General features: G+C 37.4%; 1 protein-coding gene and 1 long non-coding RNA gene across 2 annotated transcripts in view; one reads left to right on the top strand and one right to left on the bottom strand.

The window, feature by feature from the left end:
- Positions 1–15,677, bottom strand: part of LOC141386123 (uncharacterized) — a 92,560-nt gene extending 76,883 nt beyond the window's left edge. The window contains exons 1-2 of the long non-coding RNA XR_015476712.1: positions 15,619–15,677; positions 11,556–11,815 (exon numbers count right to left, since the gene is read on the bottom strand). This is a non-coding gene — a long non-coding RNA (uncharacterized LOC141386123). The remainder of the gene's footprint in view (positions 1–11,555; positions 11,816–15,618) is intronic.
- znf827 (zinc finger protein 827) overlaps positions 1–15,812 on the top strand; it is a 789,732-nt gene that overhangs the window by 143,116 nt on the left and 630,804 nt on the right. The window lies entirely within an intron of this gene.

Genomic DNA, 15,812 nt, shown 5'->3' with positions numbered 1-15,812 from the left:
GCAGTCCTGGGAGCGCTAGAGCGCTCCGTCCAAGCCAAAGGTTGGTCCTGCCTAATGAAAACAGATGAAGCAGAGATAAAGTGTTTGCCGACATTAAGGGCTCCATTCATCACTGTTAGCCCTGGAGCTATGGAGCACCTTGGACGGCATCTCTCCCTCTTAGGCTCGCTCCATAATGCCAGTGGAGGCAGGCAGTCTGTATGGATTTCCACCCTGCATCCACGTCTGCGGCCAGTGCTTTGATTGATTAATTATGAGTCAGTCTACAAGGTTCAGTTAAGGTTTAAATTCCATTTGACAAATGAGTAGCAAAAATGCAAAGAGAAAGGATCTGCAAAACAAACTGCAGAAGGTTGTTATGGGCTCTTAAAAAGTGCAAACAGGACGGCCCACTAGTGTGATTTTGGGTAAATATGATTGTGCCAAGCAAGACATGTTCCTGGATCAACATCTTTGGTTGATCCTGGAATAACACTCAAGTACAGAACATTTTGACCCTATCCCTGCCTAATAGTGCCGCAAAAATCAGATGGAGATGATCAGGAAATAAAGGTCTGTCCAAATAAACAAAACTGCAGCTTTTTCTATGTGGTTTGGCCGATCGTCCATGCATAAATACAGTGTCAGATCACTGGAACTCAATGTTTTTGAAACTCCACCACTATCTCCTTTATATGGCATCAGATTTTGCTCCAACACTAATCAAACACACAAGCTAACCACAGTCTGAGGCAGTTGAGTCTTTATCAAGGACTATATGAAACTGCGTGACTGCTGCTCTTCAGGACCAAATTTCACTACCCCTGCCCTAACCCTTGTTTTAAGCAAACAAGTTGACATTAACTGTATCTGATTGGCCAATTGGAGTGTTGTTCCATGTTCTGAAATTCAAGAGTTTACACTTAGCTGATAATCAATGAAGCGTAATTGGCAAGCCGTCCCGGGAGAGAGCCCTGAGCTCATAATATCCTCGAGCCTAGGGCTCCCTCCCGTTAGAAGGGCGAGAGAGGAGTTTTAGCTCAGGTAGGTCTCGAGAACTCCCCTGCTTGTCGCCATGTGAGAAGTGTAAACGAAGGTTGTCTTGGGTGTTAATTTGGTTTAGTTGATTGGCTATTGTGTATGTTTTTGGACGGTGGGAGGAAACTGGGGAACTCGGGGGAAACCCTCGCGAACACAGGGAGAACATGAAAACTCTGAACAGAAACGCCAACAGGCCCGATAGAAGGTTAGACCAGCGGTGTTCTTGCTGTGAGGCAGCAGTGCTAGCCACTTGGCCACTGTGTCGGCCTATCGGAAAAAAAAGGGTGGGAAGTACTGTAGGGGTGGAAGGGTGGAAAACTTCAAGACGAAGATAACTGGAGTGAAAAACTCTGGTTATTTATAATGCTCCTGTAACCATCTAATAGGCAGATTACGGAGCTAATGAGGTGCCAGCCAGCCAGATCATAAGCACGTGATTCTCTCGAAATTAGTTTATAAATAAACCACTTTTATGTTATCCTTGATTTGCTTGTTTTGATTATTTGGTGCAGATTTGTTTTGCGATAGCCTTGGTAATGTCATGCCAAAAACTCAACCTGATGGTTTTCACAACAGAGCAGTGATGTAGCCCACTCTGAATGCACCTACTCAGAACCCACTACTACCAAATGTGCTGCTGATATCACCAAACGTCTGATCACGTGTTTAGTCCCCGCTGAACCACAGGTCACCGCATGGAGATGAACGACATCCTGGGGTTTGATGTGTGTCGGAGTCTGGAGGACGTCACCTTGGATGTGGTTTAAGTCCAGCATGTTGGAGCTTTGTGCCACTAGATTGACTCTGGCTTTAATGAATCCTCTCCATGTTCTATCGCATCTTAATTAACATCAAAGCAGGGCTGGAGGCCAGCGAGAGCCTCTGCTTAGCTTGACCTCTGCTGGAAAGGGAAAGTTGATTAAGTGGGTCTCTGGGGTGATGAGGTCACACTGTATCTCTCTGCCAGATACCGGCTAATTTAGTCATGCAGACACTTGAATACAGCAATCATATTTTATTTTAAGACTATCTATTTCTGCCAGCGAGCCGAGAGATTGAAAACAGAAAAGAATCTGATCAATTTTTTAAGCAGCGAGTAACCGGAATCCTCTCGAATAATTGTATAATAGGGTCAGGGATTAATATTTTAAAAATGTGCTGTTCAAACCCAAGATGTTTCTAGTTTGAAACTGAAAAGGGATTTTTTTTTACTTGCTCAGCCTTGCTTGGAGCCTGTCTACGCAGAGGCGACCTTTCGACACAGGCGTGTGAAAGTTGGCGGCAGGCAATCGATAGGCTGTTGGCTTTTTTGTTTGTAGGTTCAAGCCGGCCTTGGCTTTATTACAGCCGGGTTCGAGTCATGGGGGAGTTGCAGTCTTTGGCTGCTGCAAAAGCCTGAGTGAGAGGAGCTCCCTCCTGTTTGCCAAAAGTGTAATCCCTCTGTGACCTCACACAACCCTGCCTCCAGAGGAAAAGCTGCTTAGAGGACTGCCTGTCTGCAGGAGGAAGACCCCCCTTCCACCTCTCTTCTTTCTGCCTCTTGTTGCTCTCTTCTACCTTCTCGTTCTCTTCCCAAGTTGTCTCGACATCAATATTTCCCAGGCTCCCTCACTTCACCCCTGTCAGATGGCTGGATCTGAGGGCGTTAGGAAGCCGAAGCAAGCCAAGTGAAGAGAGATCCCTGTTCAGGTCAGGGATGAGAAAACAAACCGAGCAGGGGCACGGAAAGACACTGGATTGCTGCGGAGAGGCAGAGCTGGTCGAGACTGGCTTGATTAACTCACTGCTTGACTTAAAGTTTGTTGATCTTGATGAAAGATCAATGTGGAAAGAGAAAATGATCATTAAATTGGCATCAGCTGTCAAAAAAGGTTCACTGGAAGAATGTGCCCTGAAAAACTGTAAAAACCCATCCTTTAGAATTCACTGTTGGAATTTAAACATGTGCCAGCAACACACCCATCAACTTTTATTTTATTTTATTTTTTTAATGAATGTATGTTTTCCACTGTTCCTTTTATGCAGGAATGTTCCAAAAAAAAATTAAATAAAGGAATATTCTTAATATTCATTTATTTCAATAATTTGTTTTAAAAAGTGAAACTTGTGTGTTATAACAGTTCACAACACACAAAGTGAAATATTTCAAGCCTTCATTTGTTTCAATTGTAATGATTATGGAATAAGGATGAAAAAACTCAAATCCAGTATTTTACAAAATTAAAATATGATGACAAGCTTCTACATTGTAGGCTCTCAGTGTCTAAATCTAGTCCCCAAATTAATGCAAAGCCTCGAATTTGTCGCTGTCTGGCTTAGTAGGCTTCAGAATCATGGGGAAGACTGCTGACTTGACGGTTGTGCAGAAAACCATCATTGGAACCCTTCATAAGGGGGGATAGTCTGTAAAAGAAACTTAAGGCTCACAGAATGCAGTATTTAAGTATATTAATTGAGCGTTAAGAGGAAGGGAAAATGTGGCTGTAAAAGTTGCACAAGTATGACCGTAGCCTTGAGAGGTTGTTCAAGCAAGGGTGATTGGTGCTGGTGTCAGAGTATCAAGAACCACCACATACAGATGTCTGCATGACATGTAGAATTCCATGTGTCAAGCCACTCCTGAACCAAAAACAATGTTAGAAGCATCTGTGCTGGGCTAAAGAGAAAAAAGTACTGGTCTATTTACCAGTGCTCCCAGGTCCTCTTTTCAGATGAAAGCAAATTTTGTATTTCATTTGAAAATCAAGATCCCAGAGTCTAGAGGAAAAGCGGAGAGACACAAAAGTCAGGCTTGCTTAATGTCCAGTGTGAAGTTACCACAGTCGGTGATGGTTTGGGGAGCCATGTCATATGCTGGTGTGGGTCCACTGTCTTTTATCAAGTCCACAGTCAACGCAGCTCAATACCAGGACGTTTTAGAGCACTTCATGCTTCCTGCTGCCGACAAGCTTTTTGGAGATGCTGATTTGATTTTGCAGCAGGATTCAGAACCTGCACACAGTGCCAAAGCTACCAATACCTGATTTAAGGACCATGGTATCCCTGTTCTTAATTGGTCAGAAAACTCCTTGGCTGTTTCTCAATTCCAAGAAAGCAAAGAACGGACTTGCTTTCTTCTGGAGACCGGTCTTGCCAGGTTTCCTCGAAAGAACAAACTCGGAAGACCACAAGAACAGAGGATGCGTCCTCTGAGGAATGAGATGCTGCATTCTTCCTGATGGTCACGTGACCTTCACGGGTTTTAAATGGAAAATTATTTAAACATTACAGCATTCATACAGGGATTTATTGTTTTTAATCTTTAAAAAAATATATACTATGCTTAAAAACATTATAAATATGTGTTGCACAATATAAATAAAAGAGTAAAGAAAACATTTTAATATGAATTTCAGCAAATAAACACCCTTATTGTGTTTATTCCTTTATTAAGATGTTTATGGTAATGTTTATATTCGCCGTTTCATTTAGGGAAACTCTTGAGATAAATAAGTTATATCTCTGAACTTTAATAATAGATCTAAATAAAATGCTGCGCTTCCCACCTCCAGTCGCAATGACTTCTGGGACTTCTAAGACGAGGTCGATGCTGAAGTTTGCATCAGTGTGTTCTCAATATCAAGAACACATCCGGGAAGTTTTATGCAATCTCTGTTCTTGCAGTCTTGAGTATTAGAACTGAACTTTGGCAGCTGATGATGACGACGTTACACGAGATCAAAAGGACACAAGACCACTGAAGAACGCATATTAAGAAACAGCCCTTGACTTGCAGACAAGCTGAAGGCTGATATCAAAGCAACTTGGGCTACCATAACACCTCAACTGTGTTAAAGGCTGATCTCCTCCATGCCACGCCACCTTGATGCTGTAATTACTGCAAATGGAGGCTCAACAAAATACTGAGGACATAATACAATACATTAACACACTTTCCAGAAGGCCAACATGTTTAAGATTTTTTTGTTATTGGTCACATGGAATAAAAGTTTAATCTGGCAAAAACAGCCGTTAATAAAATATCAGACAAGGCTACACAAATAATCTCTCATTCTAGATATTTGTTGTTTATCTTCTTAAGGCCCACAGTGTATTTTTACAAGCATTTTTTATTTCTCTTTCCTATTTGGGCTCAATGGAACCTAATTAGAATAAAAACCTAGGTATTATCTTTTGATATGCTGTACTTTGAGAGAAAAATTATGCCCATATATGTGGACTCGTGGTCCGAATTTACATAAAACACTTTTTCCTGACTTTATGCATTAATAACATGCATATTTTTGAACACGTTTTGACTCAGAATAAAAACAAAAAAAATAACTCATTTTGGACAGTTAAAAAAAGTATTTGGGACATTTCATATGCTGCAAAACAGTTGCAGAATGACACCGTATGTCTGTAACAAAATATAAAACATTCAAAGTATTTTAAATAGCCAAGAGCTAAAATGTGCTGTCCACGTATGTGGCCACCAAGTCCTAGGAGGTTAAAATGAATTCTAAGCATGCACATTACAATACTATGACTTTACCATATACAATAATATGTATGGCACATTAAAGACTAAATATGAATGTTATCATTGATTGATGAATACACACAAATATGCGTACCCATACTTTATAAATGATCGCTGAACACTTCCGTGGGGATCTGTCTGGTCTCATTAGTCGGGTTTCCACTGTCTCATGTGCAGTTGAGTAATCTGCAAGTTCACGGCAGTAAAAAAAACAGAGAAGTACCTGGGCCTTTAAATTAAAATGTTATCTTTAAAACTTGAAAACGGAGAAGCTCAAAATGTTTCAGAATCTGTTGACACTAGTAGTTAGCAATAGCATCCTCCACTTGTGAATGACAAAATCACATCTTAATACCTGTTACAAAAAGGACATGATGGTTTGTTATGCAAATTGTTTTAGCAGGTTTAAGCTTTAGTCGGGTATTTTATTTTCATGTGTCATAAAACATGCAAGATGATTCGTTTTTTGCAAAACGTCAACAATTTTAGCCATAAGCCTTCTTTGCAAGATAAATAAGCTCTAGTCTCACAAGATGCTGTGAATATTTTTTTTTTAACATTTTCAATCTACTGATAACCTCATCCACCCAAAGCATGCGTCCAGATAAGAGCAAGGGTGAAGCACACAGGAGCTCAGTGGGAATCCTGACAATCTGGAGGCGCGACAGGGGACACTCACTGGGAGAAGGGATTATACACAAGTCCTTGGCAAGCTGGCCTCTTCAGACAGGGTGGTCTTGAAAAGGGCAGTGTTTGTCTAGTAGCAAGAACCCAATTAGACTTCAAGCGTATGACTGTATTGAGTGTGTTGATTGCCATTTTTCTAAATGATGTTACTTTTCAAATTGTCAAGTTGCCATAGCAGGCACGTAAACAGAGACTCTTCCCCTGGGGAAACATCCAAGGTTAACCAAAAAAATAAGAGTGTGTTTTGTGTTTAAAAGATTTCAGACATCCAGCTATACCAATCTTCATTGTTTTCCATTAAATATTCATTTGGCAGCGACACATTTGGAGTTCATGTAGAATTTACAGATAATTTTGTAACTTTTTACTAATATTTTAGGATGGTGGGTGGTTTATTTCACTGTGGAAAGATGGTTAATAGTTCATTTTAGGATAGCCCTGAAACATTTTATGGTTAACATTTTATGGTTTTTTTCTGCACTCAGAAAAAAAAATGTTTTACTGCTTGTTTAAACTACTTATTTCAAATGAGCTAACACAACACAATTCTTGAGTTTGAGTTTTTTTGAGGGGAGCAACTTACAGTTGAAGTCAGAATTATTAGCCCCCCTGTTTATTTTTTACCCAATTTCTGTTTAACGGAGAGATTTTTTTTTTTCAGCACATTTCTAAACATAATAGTTTTAATAACTCTGAAGATAATATTTTACTAGATATTTACTAGATAAGACACATGTAAAAAGCTTTAAGTGACATTTAAAGGCTTAACTAGGTTAATTAGGTTAACTAGGCAGGTTAGGGTAATCAGGAGTTATTGTATAATGATGGTTAGTTCTGTAGACTATCAAAAAATATAAAGCTTAAAGGGGCTAATAATTTTTAACCTAAAATGTTTTTTGAAAAAACAAATAAATAAATAAATTATTCTAGCCGAAATAAAACAAATAAGATTTTCACCAGAAGAAAAAAAATATTATCAGACATACTGTGAAAATTTCCTTGCTCTGTTAAACAAGATTTTGGAAAATATTTAAAAAGAAAAAATAATTAAAGGGGGATTAATATTTCTGACTTAAACTGTTTATGTTTTCTGTTTAACTTACTTAAATTTATAGGTAACTTAATTTGTGTTGGTACAACATGAAGGAATTATGTGGAACCCAGCATTTTTTTTACACATCCAAAAACTGAATTCTTTCTTCATCTTTCTTGGTGTGTTAAATAATGTTTAGAAAAATGTATTTCAATTTAATGCAATTAATTGCAGTCCAATGATAAAACCTTTACAAGGCAAAGGAAGATATAGCCAATTTAAACAGCTAATTTTAAAATATATCTAATTTTGACTACCGACACTCAAAAGAGAACAACATTTTATCACAAGTTTATGAAAAAAAGCATCAAAACAATTACTATTGCACTTTTTGAATGAATGATTTTTAATAAATTACTGGATGGTTTTTTTTCCCCAACATTTATTATTGTAAAAGTGCACACTGTTCATTCATTAATTTTCCTTCGGCTTAGTCCCTTATTTATCAAGGGTCACCACCGCAGAATGAACCACCAACTATTCGCGCAGATAAAGTGCACACTATTTATTTGATTTATTTATTTTGTACTATTATCTGTAATTATTGCACACTGGAATGACAGCAAGCCCACGTCTTTGTTTGAATACAAGGAATAGAAATGCATTTTTAGTAAGAATGAAGGAAACATTACTACATTACTATCACACCAGCCACGTTGGAATTATGTGCAAACACTATATCCGACATAAATGTGCCCATCCAGCTGATAAAGCCAGGCCAACAGTTTTAAGTAATGCAATTAACTTTGTGACACTGGTTTATCTCGTCTGCACTCAGCAGGCTGCATGCTAACAGCTGGGTGCTGGGTTCACAGCAAATAACCAATGTTTGAAATTGCTACCAATTTTCTGATGTTTCAGTTTCTGATTTGGGGGCGAGTGGTCCGTACGTTGGAAAGAACTCATTTTAGCTTGGCTTATTTTTTTCCCACATTGTGTTGGAAGTTAACTGTCAAGGATTCTGCACACATTCAGTTTGAAACATTCATACAGCACTCTGGATAGCCATCTAAAATTTATCTGAGCACTTTTGAGTCGCATGTGAATGGGAACATAGCCAAAAGGTGATAAGGTTGGATTTTCTTTTGCGCTGATTTTATTGATTCTGAGGTAAAACTAATTAACCTTCGGTGAGTTTTCAAGGAATGCAACGCACTTTAGACTGAATGATTTTTTTTCCCTAAACCATTCAATTAGTCCAACTGAATTCCTGTCTTCAATCAATTAGTATACTACCACATGGTCATTTGTCTTACAATTAAGACACTGGGTAGCAACTCATTAATTCTGTTTTGAGAGAAGACCTGGTCAAACTAATTGAAAGAAATATATATATATACACACAATTTTAACACCTGCTGTGCCCCTGTGGGGAAAGGACAGTTTTAAAGAAAGTTACATCTGAACATATAAAATATCTTAGAAGTATTAATTAGAAGCTTGAACAAAAAAATAAAATAAATGATTGGGTTGTTGTTGTGTAGTAGCACTTTTACCGTCATACATGACAAAATATAATTGAATTCAAGAGTTCACACTTATCTGTTGATTGATTATAAAGCGTGTTTGGCATGCTGTCCCGGAAAAGAGCTCATAAGATCCTTGAGCCTGGGGCTCCCTTCCATTTGCAAGGCGAGAGGGGAGTTTGAGCTCAGGTAGACTTGAAAACTCCCCTGCTGTTTACGGCTGATACAAATTAGGGATTGCTACGGGGAGATATACTGCTGACTAAGAGCTCATCTATGGTGCCAAATTGGTTTGGTCAATTTACTTATGATATGAGGCATGTCTTTGGAAATCATGGAACTTGTAGAGCACGGGGAGAACATGTAAACTCCACAAAGAAACCTTGACTGGCCTGGTAAAGACTTAAACCAGTGACATTCTTGCTGTGAGGCAACAGTGCTAGCCACTGGGCCACCGTGCCACCCTATCTAGGTAAAGAGAGGAGTAGGGGTGGAAGGGGGGATTCTTCAAGGTGAAGATTACTGAAGTAAGAAACTCTGGTTGTTTATGTTACCTAGGAATCATCTGATTAGTGAATCATGTGTTAGCTAATGCTGGACTAGCTGTGGTCAATCATAAGCATGTGATCCTCTCGAAATTAGTTATTGATGAACTTCTAAGTATTGTCATCATTTAAAATGCAGTAAATGGGTCAAACTATATTTACTGTGGAACTCCTGTCATAAAAACTGCTGTGCTATTACACTTTTCAGGCAGAACTCAAAAAAAGAAAAAGAAATCGGTCCTATGGTGTGACTGTCCCTTCAGTAAATTACAGCTATTTGCAATTAAAAAGAAAATAGTAAAACTAATTTAACAATTTGCTATTTTAGTACATGCCAATCTTTTTTTTCAGCCACATATTTCTAAAAACATAGAAACTTGATTCATTTTAAGGCTGAAAATCTTGTTCTTTGGTGTGACACTATATGCTAATTTAAATCAAATAATAATTTTAAGCATTTCCGCTGAACACTTTAATTTTTTGAAAGACCCCCTTAAGCATCATGTGAGTGAAGCCCCCTGTGAAGTCCATGATGTACACCATTTAAGTTTTTGTCTCCAGATTTTTAACATTTTCAACTTTTTTGGAACCACTATAAAATGAAGTCCCTTAGTTTGACACCCCTATTTATTGAAAATGTCCAACAAATCCTAAAAGTTACAAACGTAAAAAAAAAAATAATTAATTAAAAAAAAAAAAATATATATATATATATATATATATATATATATATATATATATATATATATATATATATATATATATATATATATATATATATTACATAAATATATATATATAATAAATAACACTATTTGAAGATTTATGTAAGTGTCCAACAAAGCTAAATTGCTCTCACACTATCTGTATATTATTAGGAGTTGTTTTGCTTAATTTTTGCTGTCACAGCAGAAGCCCACACGAACATGGGGTGAACATGCAAACTTCACACAGCAACTTGTCTAGCCGGGACTCAAACCAGCAACCTTCTTGCTGTAAGGTGACAGTGAATTAGGAATTTATTTCTTACTAATATATCAAAAAAAGTTCCTACTTATATTAAGTGTCATTTACTTACACCATAAGTCCATGCAGCTAGGTCTCTGCAACTCTCACATGGTCACCCATAAAGCTAAGCAGGGCTGTGCCTGGTCAGTACCAGGATGGGGGACCACATGGGAAAGCTAGGTTGCTGTCTGAAGGGGTGTTAGTTAGGCCAGCAGGGGGGTGTTCAACTTGCGCTCTGTGTGGGTCCTAATGCCCCATAGTAAAGGGGACTCTATACTGCTCATTAAGAATCGTCTTTCGGACAAGAGAAGGGTCCTGACTCTCTGTGGTCATTAAAAATCCCAGGATATTATTCGAAAAAAAAGAGTAGGGATTTAACCCCAGCATCCTAGCCAAATTTGCCCACTGTCTGTTATGGCCTCCTAACCATCCACATATCATAATTGGCTTCATCGCTCTGTTTCCTTTCAATCAGCTGGTGTGTGGTATGCGGTCTAGCGCAATATGGCTGCCGTTGTGTCATCCAGGTGGATGCTGCACACTGGAGGTGGATAAGGAGATTCCCCCCAATGTGTAAAGCAATTCGATTGTCCAGAAAAGTGCAGTATACATATTAGGAATTATTATTATTAAGTTTTGTTGACTTAACTGGATCTGTAATCGGAGTTAGACTAACTCATTCAGTTTAAGTACAATCAAATGTTGAGGTCACCTAACTTGTTTCTAATAAGTTCAACAAACTTTCATTCAAATGTAAGTCAAAGGAACTCGTTTCATTTAAATAATTGCACTCGATTTTATAGTGTAAAACATTTTACAGTAGCCTATAGTTCAGAAAAATGTTGCAAAAAGATCAATAAAGTTAGTGACCCCTTAATATTTTCTCAAACTTCAGACATTTATACACCAGATGCCCTTCCAGCTGTAACCCAATACCTGGAAACATCCATACACACTAATTCACTCTCACATACACACACTACGGCCAACTTAGCTCAACAATTCACCTTAACTGCATGTCTTTGGACTGTGGGCTGAAACCACAGCACTTGGAGGAAACCTACACCAACACAGGGGGAACATGCAAACTCCACACAGAAATGCCAACTGACCCAGCCAGGACTTGAACCAGCAACCTTCTTGGAGTAAGACAACAGTGCTAACCAATGAGCCACCATGTTAATATCATTAATTTCCACAACTGATTTTCTTACATTCTCAGCAGGAAGGAGTAGCATCTGGTTTCTTTCTGTCTGTGCCAAGAGCCGTGTGTTGGTCTGGACGCTGGTACAGTAGTCCAGTGCTGTCGCGGAGGCATTCCCAGCAGCCAGTTGGGCTACGCTCACATAGCTTGTACAGCATGAGCCCGAACGGGCAGCACCAACAGCGCCCTGGCACTGCTCCCGGGCATGTCAGCACACTGTTTCAGCAGCCCTCACACTGGCTTTTCACGGCAGCCACAGCCCTCAAACACCTGTCAGAAGAAGGGAAGGGGTCAAGCAGCAGGTAAAACTCCACCAGGAGCCGTTTAAAAGTCAATTCAGAGCAGTAGCCCTGTCCTGGATTCAGTTCTTTGCCGGATTCAGTCCCTTCAGAGTGATTTAAAGGGTTTGTGATTTTGGCCCAGACACAGAGGGGTCATTTTACAGAGGCTGAAGCCAAATCTACAAGCCCTTCAGCTCTAAAACTAATATTACTGTGATTGCACAATGAGTTAACTTTCAAGTCATATGTATTAGTATATATCTGAAACTGAAATCTCTACTCTAAAAAAATGAAAATGGATTTATTATTTACCTTCCTTTACTAGTTTCAAACATTTATGAGATTCTTCTGTTAAACACTAAAGAAAATATTTACTAAAGATGTTTAAGTTAACTATTATTAACTTGGTGTTTGTTTTTCCAACTATTGAGTTCAATGTTAACAGGTTTTCAGCTTTCTGCAGAATATCTTCATTTGTGTTTAACAGAAGAAAGAAACTCTTAAAGGTTTGGAAACACTCGAGGGTGAGTTAATAATCAGTAAATGTTATTAGTGAACTATCCCTTTCACATTTCCTTTAGTTATCAACCTAACATTTAAAAAAAAAAAAAAAACTTTTTACTAAGTTTTTGAAAATCACTTGAATGCACAAGTTGAGTCACATCTGTCACATCATCACATCAGTTTCACCCAAAACTTCCAGATATTACAACACAACAAAGAACTCACATGAGGTGTTTTTCAGGCAATTCTGCTTTGGAAACAATTGGCACAATTGACAATTCCAAAAATGCTTTCCCCTTTCTTCAGTATCCAGTTTACATGTAAAATTGTGGACTATATAACTTTCCTGAAGCACCTCATGTTTAAGTGGCTTACTCTTCAATTGATGATTGAACAACATGTCTCTCTTCGATTCAAATTAATGGCCAACGAGGTTATCGATCTATCTATCTATCTATCTATCTATCTATCTATCTATCTATCTATCTAATCTTGTAAATATCAAATAATTTACTTAGGAAATTCTAGCTATTCTTGACATTTAATATTATGATTTTAAAATAATGAGTAAATTTATTAGATTTTACTACACCATTCTTTTTTTTCAGGGTAAATTGAACAGTATATTTGGTCCAGTGGTTCTGAAATGAGTCTCACACATATTCAGCACGCACACACATACACACACTGATATTTTTCATATAATCATCCACTCACCACTTCAGAGACTCATCATGATGAAGAGATTTAATATATTCAAGTATAAAATAAATGAATGTACAGTTATGTATTGTTTTAATCTATTATCTTACATTTTTCTTTTTAGTCCTCTTATTTCTCTTTTGTCTCTTTCTTGATTGTATACGCGTTTCTAAAAATTAGTTTTTGTTTCTTGACTACGTATATATTTATTTATATGATGTTATTCATTGTTTATGTAATCTGCAATACTTTACAGGTTATGCCAAAAACGCTCTTTTGAATTTAATTTGAGAGAGAGAGAGAGAGAGAGAGATGGATGAGTCCTGCAGATGGAATCAAATGTTGAAGTAAAACAAGATTTCATCATCATCATCAAAATCATCTTACTAATCACAATCGAAGAAGTGAAATTTGTATAATGTATACATTCAATCCAATGTTTATTTCTCTTCATTTTGATGACAACTAATGAAAACCCCAAATTCAGTATCTAAGAAAATTTGAATATTGCTTGAGACCAAAACGGAGAAAGGATTTTTAGAAATCGTCCAACTGAAAAGGATGAACATGAAAAGTATGAGCATGCAGAGCACTCAATACTTAGTTGGGGCTCCTTTGCCTGAATTACATGAAGTTGATAAGTCTGTGGCACAGTTCATGTGATAGGAGAGCTCAGGTTGCTCTGATAGTGACCTTCAGCTCTTCTGTATTGTTGGGTCTGGCTTATCACATCTTCCTCTTCCCAATACCCCAGAGATTTTCTATGTGGTTAAGTCAAGCAAGTTTGCTGGCCAATTAAGAACAGGGACACCATGGTCCTTAAACCAGGTCCTGGTAGCTTTCTGCACTATGCACAGATGCCAAGTCCTGTTGTAAAACGAAATCTTCATCTCCATAAAGTTGGTCAGCAGCAGGAAGCATTAAGTGCTCTAAAACATCCTGGTATAGAGCTGCGTTGACCTTGGACCTTAGAAAACACAACGGAGCAGCACCAGCAGATGACATGGCATCCCAAACCATTACTATGGAAACTTTATCCTGAACCTCAAGCAACATGGAGATTGTGCCCCTTCTCTGTTCCTCCAGATTCTGACCCTGCAAAAATTCTTTCGTCAGAGAACATTAACTAGAGCACTTAGCAGCAGTCCAATCTTCGGCACAGGTGAAATGCTTCTGATGCTGTCTGTTGTTCAGTGGCTTGTCACAACAAAATGCAAGAGCTGAAACCCATGTCTTGCATACGTCTGTGTGAAGTGGTTCTTGAAACACTGAATTGAAGGGTTTTTATTAGTTGTCTACAAAATGATCAAAATGAAAAGAAATAAACACTTGAAATATCAGTCTGTGTGTAATACTTTACATTACACAGGTTTCACTTCTTGAGTGAAATTAGTGAAATAAATAAACTTTTTGTAGATATTCTAATTATACAAACAGCACCTGTATAAACAACCAACACCTGTCCTTGTAGAATGACACTTCACCAGAGGAATACAGATACTTTTGGCATAACAGTCAATTAAACTGAATACAATTTCTCAATCTTTTTTATATATATTTTTTATTGTTTATGCAATTTTTCACACAAATCTGCAATGGAAGACAGTGTTTCCTTACAAAGCAACATCAACTACTGGTCTGGTATGCATTCTACTGCATTTGTCATTTTAATAGATCATAAGTGAAATGGTATTTTTTGACAACAGTCAAATGTAAGAAAAACATCTAAAAAACACAAAGGAACACAACATAAAACTTTTATTAAACATGTAATCAAAAAGGTTTCATTTTATGTAAATTCTGGTTAAAAATGTTTTATCAAAGTTAACCTTTGAGAATTGTTTCACAACTTTATGCAATGTCAGTTTTGTTTTAATCGTGAGTTGCAATGAATTTTGGCACAAAATCTTGTATTGATAATGTTAGCATCTCCAACATAATATTACTTGCATTATCCAAACAGTGTTATAAGTCACAATATGGTATTGAAATGCAGCAAATTGCCATATTATTCAGTTTTCACGCTATAGTTAGATTTTAATTAAACAGGCTTTGACGAAGAAAAGGCATTGCATTGTTAAACTACACACTGTCTGATGAATCCTTCCAATGTCAGCCTGGAATATATAAACACTTAAGAAATAAAAACCTACCATCTGCAGATTTAAAATATAATAAATAAAAACTGTTGCCAAACACCTATGCATCACTTGTGTAATTCCAAACAATGTCTGTGTCTCAATATAGTTTTGAAATGTAGCAAATTGCCATATTATTCAGTTCGGAATGTGTTCAGGTCCTGAATTAAACAACTTCATTAAAAAAAAATAAATAAATAAATTAAAAAAAAATTAAAAAAAACTTTTGGAAACCGTAAACATGCTAGCTGGTTGTGGGTGGGGAAAAGAATTTGCATTATGTAGACGCTGAATAAATGAATGTACTTTGCTGACTGTGTAAAGACTTGTAAAAGTGATCCAAGTGTTGACAAATGGATCGTAACAATAGTAAATGAATTAGTAAAAAAAAAATGAATCAGATCCATATTATAACAACATATAAAGTAATGTCCGATTATTTACAGACCTTGTAGCAAATCTTCTGAAAGTACCACATTTTCTGAACATCTTTGGGATGAAAGATTTAGCGAGTGACTTATGTCCTCATTCTTTGATTACATAGATTTGACACATGTGGTGCTGATAATCAGTAGAATCTCATTGGTTCAAATGCCAGGAGAAAGACTGATTACAACTGATTACAAACACCTGGATGCCAAA

Source organism: Danio rerio, chromosome 1, assembly GCF_052040795.2.
Source record: "Danio rerio strain M-AB ecotype USA chromosome 1, GRCz13ab, whole genome shotgun sequence".
In the NCBI taxonomy this organism is placed as follows: domain Eukaryota; kingdom Metazoa; phylum Chordata; class Actinopteri; order Cypriniformes; family Danionidae; genus Danio; species Danio rerio.
This window is presented reverse-complemented; position numbering and strand designations above follow the sequence as displayed.